Genomic DNA, 16560 nt, shown 5'->3' on the forward strand with positions numbered 1-16560 from the left:
TGTTCCGTCCAGTTCTTCATAAGACACCTGCTTTGGGGGCTGTGCACTATCCTCCCTAGCATCAATTGCAAATTCCTTGACGGAATTCTCCATAAGTATGGATTCCCATGGAGGTTCAGCATCTCCTAAGTCTTCAACCAATTCTTCTTCTTCGATAATTTCAGCTTCCTCTACTTATTCCAGTACAAAATCATGCTCCTTACTGTCCAGTGAAGTTTTTAGTATCTCCTTCATGCTGCGTTCCTCATTAGATTGTCCACATGAAGCCATAGGGGTTCCTTGAGTGTCCGAACATCGGGAAGGTAATCGATTTATCGCTTGATTCAATTGGTGAAGGGTGGCATGAAATTTTTCCACTGTTTCCTTGAGACGCTCCCTTGATTCTTGGGTTGATGGATATGGACATTGTGCATAGGAAAGTGGTGATTCTTGGGAGTAATTGGGTTGGAATTGGAGTGTATAAGGGTTAGGGTCATATGAAGGTGAATGGTGGTAGTTGGCTCGTGAGTATGGTGGTTCAAAGCTGTGTTGAGGAGGTGGTTCATAGACATATGACGGGGCTTGTCGGTAATTACAAGGGATCCACCATATCTATCATCTTGGTATGCACCTCGGAATGGCTCTTGACCGTAGTAATTTGGTGGGTGATGGTTGTCACGAAGGGGTCCACCATAACTATTGTCTCGACATGCATTATTGAATGGTCGTTGTCCATGGTACGTTGGAAGGTGTTGTTGCCTATAGGGTTGATCAGATCCTCGTGGCTCCTTCCATCTTTCGTTGTTTTGACCTTGATGCATGTTCCTGTTATAGCTTCCATTCCTTTCAACAGCATTAGGACCAAACTCAAAGGGACGAGGGTGAGAACTCATAGTGACAAATAAGAATTAAAAACAAAAATAAAAGCAAATAAAGAAGCAAAATAAAATATTTACAATAACCAATAATAAGACACACAGTTACAAATCCCCGGCAACGGCGCCATTTTGACGAATTGATTTCTGCTAATTTAGAATTTTTATAAAAATAATCGCGTTGTAGATATAGTTTCTAAACTAACAGAAATCCTTTCGTACAAAGATTTGGTTGTCACAAGTAACAAAACCCAATAAAATTTATAACCGAAGTATTTAAACCTCGGGTCGTCTTCTCAAGGAATTGCAGGGCATTATGATTTATTATTGGTTATGGAAAATTGTATATTTTTGGGTTTTTGAAATAGGAAACAAGTAATTTAAATGGCAAGAAAAATAAATTAATAATTAGAAAATCTCTTGGCAAGGTATGAGAGCTGGAAATCCTATCCTAGTTATCCTTATCAGGTGTAATGAGAATTTGATTTTGCTCTCACTTAGTTAACCCTTACTAAATAAAAGAAAGTCAAGTGGACTAATTAATTTGATTCCTCAAGTCCTAGTCAACTCCTATGGAAAGACTAGCTTTAGAGGGATCCAAATCAACCAGCAAGCTTCAAATATTAATCAACAGCTGAGTTTGATAACTCAAGTGTCACCAATTACTCAACCAAAGCCAAAAGGGAAGAAAATCTACTCGAATGAAAATAATTTGAATTAATTAGAAGCATCAATAACATTAAAGAAAGCAATCATAAGTCTGAAATACCTCGAATTATATTAAATAGAATATTCAAATCTAACATGGAAAGGTTCATAAGCTAAATTGGAACATTAACAAGTAAAAGTATTGGAATAAATAAAAATAGAAGAGAAACATTAATTAAAGGAACATTGAACCTGTGATTGAAGAGAAGTAGCCTAATCATAATAGAAATCCTAAATCCTAATCCTAATCCTAAATTCTAAGAGAGAGGAGAGAACCTCTCTCTCTCTCTCTCTCTAAAACTACATCTAAAACCTCAAATTGTGAATTATGAATGTTGTCAAAATGTCTCTCTCAATTCCTCCATTCTCTGGCTTATATTCTGTGTTTCTGACTTGGATTTGGGCCGAAAAAGGGTCCAGAAATCGCTGGGGGCATTTTCTGCAGATTCCTGTACGTGGCGTCTGTCACGCGTTCGCGTGAAATGGAGTTCTTTCTTGTCACGCGTACGCGTCGGTCACGCGTCCGCGTCATTTGCGTTCTGCTCAAGGCACGCGTCCGCGTTAGTCACGCGTTTGCGTTGATGCCATTTCGCGCTAGGCACGTGTTCGCGTCATCCATGCGTTCGCGTCGCTGCCTTTTCTTCAAAACTCCATTTTTTTTACTTTCCTTCTATTTTTGTATGTTTCCTTTTTGTCCTTTAAGCCATTCCTGCCCTATGAGACTTGAAAATACTTAACACACAAATCACGGCATCGAATGGTAATGAAGGGTAATTAAATTTAATATTTTTAAAGCATAGGAAACATGTTTTTCACATATATCATGAAATAAGGAAGGGAAAGTAAAACCATGCAATTCATATGAATAAGTGGGTGGAGAATTGATAAAAATACTCAATTTGAGCACAAGATGAATCATAAAATAGGGGTTTATCAGTGGTTTATAGGTGTATGATGTGGCTTGTTGGTAACCACAAGGGAGTCCACCATATCTATCTTCTCGGTACGCACCTCGGAATGGCTCTTGACCATAGTAATTTGGTGGAGGTTGGTTGTCACGAGAAGGTCCACCATAACTATTGTCTTGGCATGCATTGTAGAATGGTCATTGTCCATGGTATCTTGGAAGGTGTTGTTGCCGAAAGGGTTGATCAGATCCTCGTGGCTCCTTCCATCTTTGATTGTTTTGACCTTGATGCATGTTCCTGTTATAGCTTCCATTCCTCACAGCAACATTAGAACCAAACTCAAAGCGATGGGGGTGAGAGTTCATAGTAGCTAATAAAAATTAAAATTAAAAACAGAAAATAAAATCAAATAAACAAGTAAAAGAAAATATTTACAATAACCAATAATAAGGCACACGTTTGCAAATCCCCGGCAACGGCGCCATTTTAACGAGAGGACTTTTGCCAGTAAAGAATTTAATAAAAGTAATCGCGTTGTAAGTATAGTTTCTAAACCAGCAAAGAATCCTTTCGTACAAAAGTTTGGTTGTCACAAGTAACAAAATCCAATAAAATTTATAACCGAAGTATTTAAATCTCGGGTAGTCTCTCAAGGAATTGCAGGGAAGTATGATTTATTATTGGTTATGGAAAAAGATACATTTTTTGGTTTTTGAAATAGGAAACAAGTAATTTAAATGGCAAGAAAAATAAATTAATAATTAGAAAAACTCTTAGTAAGGTATGAGAACTGGAAATCCCATCCTAGTTATCCTTATCAGGTGTGATGAGAATTGTTTATTGCTCCCACTTAGTTAACCCTTACTAAATAAAGGAAAGTCAAGTGGACTAATTAATTTGATTCCTCAAATCCTAGTCAACTCCTATGGAAAGACTAGCTTTAAAGGGATCTAAATCAACCAGCAAGAATTCCAATTTTCAATCAACAGCTAAGTTTGACAACTCAAGTGTCACCAATTACTCAACCAAAGCCAAAAGTGGAAAAATCCAAATTATTTATATCATAAATAAAAGAAAGCAATCATAAATCTGAAATACCTCGAATTGTATTGAAACATAAATTCAAATCTAACATGGGAAGGTTCATAAACCAATTTGGCAACATAAGTAATTAACAAGTAAAAGCATTAGAGTAAATAAAAGTAGAAGAGAAACATAAATTAAAGTAACATAGAACCTGGAATGAAGAAACAATCCTAAAACTAAAAGAAATCCTAAATCCTAAAAACCTAAGAGAGAGGAGAGAACCTCTCTCTCTCTAAAACTATATCTAAAACCTAAAATTGTGAATTATGAATATTGTATGAATTGTCTCTATCAATCCTCCATTCTCCTGCTTCTATTCTATATTTCTGGACTTGGATTTGGGCCGAAAAAGGGCCCAGAAATCGCTGGGGGCGACTTCTGCAATTTTCTTCACGTGTCGTCCGTCACGCGTGCGCGTCATTTGGAGATTTTCCTTGCCACGCGTACGCGTCGGTCACGCGTACGCGTCGCTTGCGTTTTGCGCTAGGCACGCATCCGCGTCGTCTATGCATACGCGTCACTGCCATTTTCTTCAAAACTCCATTTTGTGCGTTCCTTCCATTTTTGCATGTTTCCTTTCTGTCCTCTAGGCCATTCCTGCCCTATGAAGCCTTAAATTACTTAGCACACAGATCACGGCATCGAATGGTAATAAGGGATAATTAAAATAAATATTTTTAAAAAGCATAGAAAACATGTTTTCACATATATCATGGAATAAGGAAGGAATTATAAAACAATGCAAATCTTATGAATAAGTGGGTAAAGAATTGATAAAAACACTCAATTGAGCACAAGATAAATCATAAAATAGGGGTTTATCATCGGGTTGGCAATTGAACCGACAATGTGATATCACAGCTAATAGGACAGGCATTCATCATGTGCATTTTCTATCTGTTTGTTTGCTTTGCCGACTTGTCATTGTATGCCTAATTGAATAACATTCCTACTTGCTTACTTGAATTACTTGCTTTATATGCTTCTACTTGTGTTTTACTTGCATTGTATATAGTTGTGATTTCTACTAGGATTGAGGAGGTTCAAAAGGCGGTGGCGATGGGATCGCATGGAAGATAGGTTGGTGAAGGCTGTGGGATAGCAGTGTTTGGTTAGAATAGAAATCCCTTAAGATAGAGTACCTTGTTTAATTATGTTAATATTTATATAATTATGCTTTATTGTTTTATTATATCTAAGATGAATCTTGTGATGGATATGAAGTCTAAGATTGCCTTTGGCGTCCCGTGGTCTTATATCCTACATCACTGGGCACTGTTACCATATTGAGAACCTCAGGTTCTCATACCATATTTCTGTTGTGTTTTTCAGATGCAGGTCGCAACCCACCTCGGTGAGTTGCTGGGATGGTGACAGAAGCAGAGGATCCTGTTACTCTTGGAGTCGTTTTGATTTATTTAGTTTTACATCTCTCACTTTCGTATTTTGCTTTTGCTTAGAGGCTTGTATTGAGAGAGAAAAATTGTATAAGCTGTTGTTACTGTCTGGTTCGATATGTCTATATATGGCTAGCCGGCCTAAACTCTGCGAGTCGTGGCTAGATCCTTATGATATTATACTATTATCTTTTGCTATATCTTATCTATACCCTGTGCTTTACGTTGGTAGATTTGCTAGTACGTTTTGTGCTTTTCAAATCCTGTTTTTGAGCTATATCCTTCATCGGGCTTTTAGATTATATAAATCCTTTCTATATATTATATGTTTGAGCTTAGAACTGTCGTAATCTCTGATTAACCTTTGCTTTACGATGCGAGATAAAGCTTAGGCTAATTAGGGTGTTACACTAAGCTGGTACTGTTGGTTAAATTTTCAATAGGCGTCCTTACGCATTTTTCCACAAAAAAGTACATTTTTCCACTCAGAAAAAATTCTCCAAATCCAATTATCATATTTCAATTTCCAAATTATGAATCTAAGTTTTTCCACTCCCGGTAGCCCATATTTAATTAATTATTTATTTAATTTTTGTTTAATTAGAGTTTTACAAAAACTCTTTCCCATAACTTTTAAAATTTAACTAGGAATAGTGTTTTAGGAAGTGTGCGACTTTATAATTCTAATAATCTTCAATTGGTTTAGAATTAGCTTGAATAAGTGACATGTATTTCAACCTAGGATCACTCTTGAATTTTATATGAATCTAAATCAAAATTGTACTAAACCTCTTTTCTTAATTAATTAACTAAAGGATTAGCGATTAAGTAATTAAAAAGGAATTAAATTGCCAAGGAATTGGAGTTTGATTATTTATGATTTGTCGTGAATCTCTGCATGCCTCTAAATAAATAAACACCCGGATCATTTTCCTAGGGAGTGAATGATAAACCCATATTTTATGATACCTTTTGTGCTTAATTCGAGTGATTTATTCAACCCTTCACCCACTTATTCATATTAATTGCATGGTTTTACTTGTCCTTCCTTATTATGTGATGTATGTGAAAAACATGTTTCCTATGCTTTAAAATTAATTATTTTATTTACCTTTATTTCCATTCGATGCCGTGATTAGTGTGTTGAGTAGTTTCAGATCTTCTAAGGCAGGAATGACTCAAAGGATGGAAAGGAAACATACAAAACTGGAAGGAAAGCACAAAACTGAGTCCTTGAAGAAACTGGCATCCACGCGATCACATGGACGACGCGATCGCATGCTAAGCGCGAATTAACAGCGATGCGGCCGCATGACTGACGCGACCGCGTGACAAGAAAAGCTCCGAATGACGCGACCGCGTGACCCACGCAGACACGTGACAGAGGCCACGCGCCAGAAATTACAGAAAATGCTCATAGCGAATTCTGAAGCCCTTTTTGGCCCAAATCCAAGTCCAGAAGGCATAGACCGGAGGTTATGAAGTGAGGGAATGTATCCATTCAGAGAGAGCTCGCCAATTTTCACTTTCCATGATTTAGATTTAGTTTTGAGGGAGGTTCTCTCCTCTCTCTTTAGGATTAGGATTTAGATTTAGGATTTTTATTCGCTTTCAGGATTATCTCTTTTGATCAGGTTCAATATTCCTTTTATTTACTTTTGCAAGCTACTTTATGAATCCTTTCATGTTACAGATTATTTGAATTTATGTTATTTGAGGTATTTCAGTTTAATATTGATTTCTTTTATTTATGCTATTGTTGCTTTTACTCTGAAGACATTTTTATTCCAGTAGAATTTATTTTTCCCCTTTTGGTCTTGGTTAAGAAATTAGTAACTCAGGAGTTATCCAATTCAACAGCATAATTGATAATTGTTATCTTGCCAATTGAATTGAACTTCCATAATCCCAATCTTTTCTTAGGAAATAAATAGGATTCGAAGATCAAACCAATTAATCCCTTGACCTTCCTTTATCTTAGTAAAGGTTAACAAAGTGGAATTAAGACTCAACCATCATCATTATTGATAAGGATAGCTAGGATAGGACCTCCAATTTCTCATACCTTGCCAAAAGTTTGCTTTACAGTTATTTATTTATTTTAATTGCCATTTAATTTACTTGTCATTAAATTACTCGTTCCTCATTCTTGAAACCCCAATTTTACAATCTCCATAACCAATAATAAGAATATACTTCCCTGCAGTTCCTTGAGAAGACGACCCGAGGTTAAATACTAGGTTATCAATTTTAAGGGGTTTGTTACTTGTGACAACCAAAACGTTTGTACGAAGACATTTTTGTTGGTTTAGATATTATATCTACAACGCGACTGTTTTATTAAAAATCTTTACTGGCAAAAATCCTAACGTCAAAATGGCGCCGTTGCCGGAGAACTGCTAACGTGTGCCTTATTATTGGTTATTGTAAATATTTTTCTTTTGCTTCTTTATTTATTTCTGTTTTTCCTTTTTAATTTTATTTGATACTATGAATTCTCACCCCTCTCGCTTTGAGTTTGGGTCTAACTTTGTTGAAGGAAATAGAAGTTACAGCAGGAATATGCATCAAGGTCAGACCAATCAAGGATGGATGGAGCCAAGAGGATCTAATCAACCCTTCAGGCAACAACACCCTCCAAGATATCACGGACAACGACCATTCTACAATGCATACCCAGCTGATAGATATGGTGGACAACCTTGTAACTACCAACAAGCCCCACCCCGTGCCTATAGACCATCCTCTCAACATAACCTCGAGCCACCACACTCACAAGCTTCTCTTCACCATTCGCCACCGTATGATCCTTTCTTACCCCAGTTCCAATCCAATAACTCCCAAGCACCATCACTTCCCCATGTTTCATTTCCAAATCCACCACCCCGAGAATCAGAGGTTCGCCTCAAGGAAACAGTAAATAAACTTCAAACAACCATTCGACAACTGGAGCAAGCAGTAATTCAATTAGCTTCTAGACGCGCGAACATTCAAGGACCAACCACAGTCCCATGTGGACAATCTAATGAAGAGCGTAGCATGAAGGAAATACTAGAGACTCCAGTGGACAAGACAGAGAATGAATTCGTACTAGAACAAATAGAAGAAGCTGTCATTGTACAAGAAGAAGAGTTGGTTGAAGATCTAGGAGATGCTGAACCTCCATGGGAATCCAGAGCTGAGGAGAACTCCGTCAAGGACGTTACAGTTGATGCTAAAGAGGATAGTGCACAATCCCCAAGACAAGTCGTTTATGAAGAACTAGACGGAATAACCCAGGACACAAATTCCCTTGATGATGATAGTCACAAGTCAAGTTCTCTCAGTAATGAGCTTGCATCCACAAGTGAATTCTCTGAGATCGAAGAATCTTCCCCAAATGAATACGAAGATGATGCAGAGGTAGATTTCTCTCAACCTCCAATCTATGACTCGAGTGATGAGGAAGACACAGAAGACTTTGACCAGGACACAGATGCATTTGAAGAATCTTGCAAGGAAGTGGAGGAATTCACAGAAGAGCACAAGGGAGAAGAACTTACAGAACCTCCAGAAACACCTACCCCAAGGCCATTACCGCCTAATACAAGCTTCAAGTGGGTACAATCCTTAACCTTTAACTTTAATTATTCACTTAATATGGTTTACTTGAAACAGATGGCCAGCTTAGAGCTCTCTGCGGCTTTAAGAGTAAGAGGGAAATGGCTCGTAATCAGAGCTGGTGTACAAGGTTCAGTAATGCTCCACGCTTCAACTCGAAGTGCACAGATTGGTATCATGCTCAATTGAATGGATCACGGAGAATGTTTGGTCATCGTGGTGAGAATCTACTCTTTAAACCGCCCGGATGGAAACATGTAGATCAAGACGGAGGCGCATCTAAAAACAAGGCTTGGGATCCTGGAATCTACTCTGACATTCGTCACCGCGGGAGCCTGACAATCTGTTTGAAGCTGTTCAGAAGCTTTACATGCCTAGTTTGGGACCCCGGAGGCTATTGGCATTCCATGCATTGGTGGAGATTTCTGGATGAATTTAAACACAAGCCACCATAACAGGAAGCCCTTCCAATGTCCAACTTAAGGACTTTAGCACCATGGTATGATCGTTCCTTTTACACTTTTAATTTTATTTAGTTTTGTTTTTGAGTTTTATTTTATTTTATTAAACCTGGGATCATGCATAGCATTCACATTAATCATTGCATTCTGCATTTTTCATGCGTAAAAAAAAAAAGGTACGCGACGCGACCGCATCACCCATGCGATCGCGTCAAATGGCGAACTACACTTCCCACGCGACCGCGTCATCCACGCGGCCGCGTGACCTGGAGATCGGCGTAAACATCCAACGTCCAGAAAGTTAGGCTGGAATCGTGCGGCCACTGTGCATTTTGCACAATTGGCCCACGCAATCGTGTCACCCACGCGATCGCGTCACTCGCACAATACCAATCCCACGCGACCGCGTCAGCGACGCGACCGCGTCGCATGGATTGCACGAACACCCCAAAGGAGACAGAGAGTTACGCTGAAACGACGCTAGATTCGTGCGTTTAGCACAAATTCCAGCGACGCGATCTTATGCGCCATGCAATCGCGTCATTTACTCTTTTTTCCCTCCGCGGGATCGCGTCATCCACGCGATCGCGTCAAACATCTTTTTCGCTCCAGCCACGCGACCGCGTGCCCCACGCGGCCGCGTGGATTCAAATTATAACCCCCCAGGTCACGCGAAACCCTATTCTCGCGCCCCCCCTAAACACCACCCCCTTCCTTTTCTCCTCCTCCAAACCACAACCACCACCCAGCCACCACCGTGCCACCACCCAGACGCCGCCGACCACCCAGACTCCGCCGCCACCCACCCCCTCCCTCCTTTCCCCTTCTTTCTCCTTCTTTCTTCCTCTTTCCCCCCTCTCCGCCACTGCTCCTCCACGCACCACCAACTGCCGCCGCCGCCCGTCCCAGCCACGCCGCCCCATCCACTAGCACCACCACCCCTTCCCCTATCCCTCCTATCCCCCATTACCCTTTTTCCCCCCTGCCCCGAACAGCCGCACCGCTGTCCCCACCACCGCCAGCCACCTTTCTGCCCAATCTCATTCTACGGCCTTCCAGGTTCCGCAGAACGTCACCCTTTTATCTATCCGTAGTTAGTTCATATTTTTCTGTTTATGTTCATGTCTAGGCTAGTTAGATATGCATGCTGTAGTGGATTTTAGGTTGTTAGGTAGCCTAGGATGTGGTTAGTGGATTTAGGTCTGTTTACTTGCACTGTTCATGTTTCTATTTTATCAAATTTGCAAATCTGCTGTTGCTGTGATCTTGTTCATATGCTGTATTTCTTGTATATTGCTGCTCTTTACACTGAATTTTCATGTTTATATTCATTATATGTAACTGCAGCTTGATTTTTTTTAATTCATATGAACTGTTTGATTGCTGTTTATTTTTCGGGAAAATCCAATTTTAGCCGGAATGCTGCCCAAATTTCTGTAAACTGTTTTTGACTTTCATTCATGTTTTGGTTTTGGAATTTTAAACTCTGTTCTCCACTGCTTTAACCAAACCATTCCATGAATGCCAAGGCAGGCTTTCTTATCCCTTTTGATTTCCTAGTTCCTAAACTGCAATCTTGATGTTTGATCCCTATTTTTGCTTTCTCTATCTCTATTTGAATCATCACCAAACTGTTTTACTTGTTTGGATATGAGTTACTTATAGCTTCTACCTGTGATTACTTGTTACTTGGACTATTTTCATTATGCCTCTTACTTTAACCCATTTTTTACTAACTCACTAATTTTAACTCTAACCAACCTAACCTTTTCAAAAATTCTTTTTTTTTTTTGCTTTTCTTTCACTTTCTTTTAACATTCTAACCAAGGCATGATGTTAATCTTTCTATTTAACATGCATTCAATTACATTTTGGATTGTGAACACTTCTTTTCCGATTTTTCACTCTTATACAATCTTAAATGCACATATACTTAACTCATATTCATTATCCTATTGCTCCTTTGCCATTTTGTGTATTCTTGTGATTATTTGCCTATTTGCTTTCCTATTTTTATATATCCTGGTTTTATGCTTTACAGGATGTCTGCCAGCCATAGAAAAGGCAAAGGCAAGGCCACTACTGGCAAAAAAAAAAAGAGGAGAAGCCTCCATGTCTATCATAGATCTCATGCATGACGCCTCCTTGCGGGAGAAAGCCTTTACCCTGCAGGAGAAGGCCGACCAGCTACTTCCCACCAATGACCCAGTAAAGTTTGCAAACCGATACTGTGAATTGAAGTATCCGGTGTTTGCAAACTCCAGGAACCTATACTTGGAGCGGACTTTGAAGATCCCAGAAGAACTCCAGCAATATACCTCTGATCAAATCAAACAAAGAGGCTGGTTCTTTCTGGAGAGACCTCTGACTGAGGTTAATGCATCCTGGGTTAGGGAATTCTACTGCAACTACTTTAAAACTTCCCTAGATGCAGTGAACCTCAGAGGGAAGCAGATTCTGGTTACTGAGGAGGCAATAGAAGAAGTTCTGAAGCTTCTGCCTAGGACTGATCAGACAGATGGCTATCAGAAAACTGAGGAGGATATGCGCTTTATGCGTTTTGACTAGGATGTAGTCAAGGCCCGGATTGCCCTTGACCCGTCAGTTTCTTGGATCATGGGTCAGAACACCACCATGCCGAAAGGGATCAAGCCGATTTACCTGAATGATGAGGCTCGGCTATGGCATCAGATATTCAGCAACTACATTATGCCGAGTACTCACGAGACTGAGATACCAGCCGCTATGATCACCCTCCTATGGTGTGTGATGGAGGGTAAGGACCTGTACCTGCCACGCTTTATCCGGCACTATATGGCCAGGGTCCACATCCGAGGCACTCTTCCCTTTCCCTATCTGGTTACCCAGCTGGGCCGTCGAGCTGACGTGCCATGGGAGGATGCTGATGAGAGGCCACCTGCTGCAGAATGCAAGAAGATTATCCCGCACAGCAGGAACTTTTTGGCCCTGGGCTACAGACCTCCATTCCTGACTGCCACTGCTGACACAGCCACACCATCCGCCGGCTCCTCTTCCTCTACCGCTGCACCATCCACCCCTGCCACCACCACTGCACCTCTACCTTCCACAGAGCCTGTCTATCATCTGGTGCACCGCTTGTTTCGACGACTTGACCAGATGGAGCGTCGCTACAAGCGATGCTATGAGCACCTGAAACTGATGATACGATCCGGTGACATCCCCTCCGAGCCTGACACACCATCAGAGGCCTCTGAGGAGGAGGCGGATGTTCTTGAGGCTGAGACTCATCCCCAGGGAGAGACAGAGCAGACGGGCACAGAGCAGGCTGCACCATAGGCAGAGGTTCCACATCAGATTGAGGCTGCAGATCCTGAGATCCCGATCCAGTCAGCACCTCCTCTACAGCAGCCAGATCCTCAGACCACCACCACAGAGACTCCAGCTACCATTCCTTCCAGTGATGACACTCCTTCACACCCCGCTTAGGTGAGCATCAGGGACGATGCTTCATTTTAAGTGTGGGGAGGTCACCATCTCTGGCGTATTATTTTGGTGAACCACTACAGACTCTTTTTCTTTTATTTTGGATATTTTTCTGTATTTTTCTCTTTATTTTTATTTTTATTTTCTGAGTACTTATACATTGCTACTTTTATGTATTTTTACTCTATTCCTGCATTCTGCATTTTTAGTTCATATTTTAGTTATTTAGTTTAGCTTGCAATTCTAACTTAGTAGTTATAGAAATTGTGGATTAATTAGTATAGTTTACCCTTTTAGCATATGATAGCTTAGTTTAAATTGAAAATATAAAAAGGAAGTAAACTAGAGACTTTAACAGAATTAAAACAATCCACACACCTTGTATATATAGCATTACATGTTTGTTAGTTAACAACATTTCATCAAGGAGAAACTTTAAAACCTTAAGGCCACCCTAAATAATTTTTTTATGAGAATAATGGGAATTTTTAACTAAACCTGCATAACATATATGAATGATATATGATGTTTGAGTTAGAGAACACACAGCCTGTGAGTTTTGAGCTTAATTGTATGGTTACATTCAAACCATAATTTTTATTCCTGTGTGTTCCGCCCTTCTTTTATATTCTGGTGTTCTTTACTTTGTTTTAGTCTATATGTCCAATTATAGATTAGAAATACATACCAAGAGAGTGATTGAGGCCATTATTTGATTTTAACCCACTTGTCCCAAAAATAGCCTACCTTTTACATCACCTTTGTTAGCCCCATTGAGCCTTTAAATTCCTTTTTTTTATTCTATAAACCACATTACTAGCCTTAAGCAGAAAAACAAATAAAAATCCCAAGTTGAATCCTTGGTTAGCTTAAGATAGAAAATCTTGTATAGTTTGAAATGTGGGAAACCTATTGGGAACATGGATGATAAAAAACAAAAGGTAAAAAAGTTGAAAAGAACAAAAATAAATCAAAATGAGAATTTTTGGGAAGCATGCTCATGAGAAATCAAATTGAAATAATTACCATGTGCAAAGAGAGTTATTTATTTTTCAAGTATATGAATAAAGGGGATACAAAAAAATTCCCCAAAATGCAAAATAAAAACAATGCACATGGGATAAAAATAAAGATCAAGACATGAGCATGTAACATCAAAAGTGAAAAGATGGGAAAACAGGTAAAGTAGTTTCGTTTTACTAAGTTTGTATGTTAGGTGAGATCTTAGTCTAATTGAGGATTCACTTATTAGCTCACTTAGCCTTATACATATATCCTTACCTTTACCTTGGCCCCATTACAACCTTAATTAAAGACCTCATGATTTTTGGTATGACTATATTCTATAATTGTTAATTGGTTAGATGAACAACAAAGTTATAGAAAGTAGGAATAAAAAGAAGAATAGAGTGATTAACCCAATAAACACTGAGTGACTAGAGAGTAAACACAAAATCCAGTGAGGGTTCAATAACTCATCAACATATATCTATGCTTAATTTACTAATTGTTTTGCAAGTTTGTAAAATATTTTTCTTTCCCATCTCATTTGCAAAGGTGCTTTATTATTTAAGGGTTGGCTATGTATATATATGATTCCTTGAGAATGTGAATTAATTTAACTACATGTAAGCTTTATATATGAGAGAATAAATTAGAATTGCATGACTCATTTAGGTAGTTGCATTTAGAATAGGTTGCATTGCATAACATTCCACCACTTTAACCTTACCTTACTCTTTACCTTGGATTTAGCATGAGGACATGCTATTGTTTAAGTGTGGGGAGGTTGATAAACCCATATTTTATGATACATTTTGTGCTTAATTCGAGTGATTTATTCAACCCTTCACTCACTTATTCATATTAATTGCATGGTTTTACTTCTCCTTCCTTCTTATGTGATGTATGTGAAAAACATGTTTCCTATGCTTTAAAATTAATTATTTTAATTACCTTTATTTCCATTCGATACCGTGATTAGTGTGTTGAGTAGTTTCAAATCTTCTAAGGCAGGAATGACTCAAAGGATGGAAAGGAAACATACAAAAATGGAAGGAAAGCACAAAATAGAGTCCTTGAAGAAACTGGCATCCACGCGATCGCATGGACAACGCGATCGCATGCCAAGCGCGAATTAACAGCGATGCGGCCGCATAACTGACGCGGCCGCGCGCCTTAAGCAAAACACAAATGACGCGGCCGCATGACTGACGCGACCGCGTGACAAGAAAAGCTCCGAATGATGCGACCGCGTGACCCACGCGGACGCGTGACAGAGGCCACGCACCAGAAATTGCAGAAAATGCTCATAGCAAATTCTGAAGCCCTTTTTGGCTCAAATCCAAGTCCAGAAGGCATAGACCGGAGGTTATGAAGTGAGGGAATGCATCCATTCAGAGAAAGCTCGCCAATTTTCACTTTTCATGATTTAGATTTAGTTTTGAGGGAGGTTCTCCCCTCTCTCTTTAGGATTAGGATTTAGATTTAGGATTTTTATTCGCTTTCAGGATTATCTCTTTTGATCAGGTTCAATATTCCTTTTATTTACTTTTGCAAGCTACTTTATGAATCCTTTCATGTTACAGATTATTTGAATTAATGTTATTTGAGGTATTTCAGTTTAATATTGATTTCTTTTATTTATGCTATTGTTGCTTTTACTCTGAAGACATTTTTATTCCAGTAGAATTTATTTTTCCCCTTTTGGTCTTGGTTAAGAAATTAGTAACTCAGGAGTTATCCAATTCAACAGCATAATTGATAATTGTTATCTTGCCAATTGAATTGAACTTCCATAATCCCAATCTTTTCTTAGGAAATAAATATGATTCGAAGATCAAACCAATTAATCCCTTGACCTTCCTTTATCTTAGTAAAGGTTAACAAAGTGGAATTAAGACTCAACCATCATCATTATTGATAAGGATAGCTAGGATAGGACCTCCAATTTCTCATACCTTGCCAAAAGTTTGCTTTACAGTTATTTATTTATTTTAATTGTCATTTAATTTACTTGTCATTAAATTACTCGTTCCTCATTCTTGAAACCACAATTTTACAATCTCCATAACCAATAATAAGAACATACTTCCCTGCAGTTCCTTGAGAAGACGACCCGAGGTTAAATACTCAGTTATCAATTTTAAGGGGTTTGTTACTTGTGACAACCAAAACGTTTGTACGAAGGGATTTTTGTTGGTTTAGAAACTATATCTACAACGCGACTGTTTTATTAAAAATCTTTATTGGCAAAAATCCTAACATCAGTGAACATCTCCAAAGCCTTAACATATTCTCATCATTAGTGTTTTCATTCACTGCTTTGCTATTTATTTTCCTCTGTTCAATGTTCAATTCTCATTCCTCTATTTTTGATTTGTCTAATTAGAAGTAATCAATTAACCATTACTTGCTCATTCGATTAATCCTTGGGAGAACAATATCCACTTACTGTGGTATTACTTAATACGATTCGGTGCACTTGCTGAGTTGGTTTTACGACCATCACACAGCCTGCTATAGGGCCAAAAACTGGTGCACTTAGATGCCATATCTTGTGTATGATTTTTCCGTAGAGTCCCAGATTGAGAGAGAAAGAGAAAGCATCAATATAGAACAATGTAAGTTTGAGGGGAATGGCATGAAGTTGTTGTCGAAGATGTAAAAAATTTTGAAAAAAGATTAGTTGAGAGGAGGAACGGTCCTGTTGAAGTGACTAGAACATTCCCTCCTCGTGCTCTTTTTTCTCTTTGTTTTGTTATGTGTTGTGGTGAAAAGAGAGAAAAGGAGAGGACTATCAGATAAGGCAAATAAACAATTTCGATTCTTTTAGATCTCTTTGCAACGAAGATTTTTGTAACTTTCTTATCTTTTCCAACTTTAAAATATTTTTTATCCTATGCATACAATACATTGTTAAGCGTATAACATAAGTTTGGAAAATAAGAAACAAAGGAAAGAAGAAAGAGAAAGAAGAGTGACATGTGAAGTTAAGATAAGAGGTATAGTTTAAGAATTTCAAATAATTGTTTTAGGATTTGGACAGTTTTCTTAATCATAATTCATATTTTATGAGTAC

The sequence above is a fragment of the Arachis ipaensis genome, chromosome B2, assembly GCF_059453495.1.
Source record: "Arachis ipaensis isolate K30076 ecotype BB chromosome B2, ASM5945349v1, whole genome shotgun sequence".
In the NCBI taxonomy this organism is placed as follows: Eukaryota; Viridiplantae; Streptophyta; class Magnoliopsida; order Fabales; family Fabaceae; genus Arachis; species Arachis ipaensis.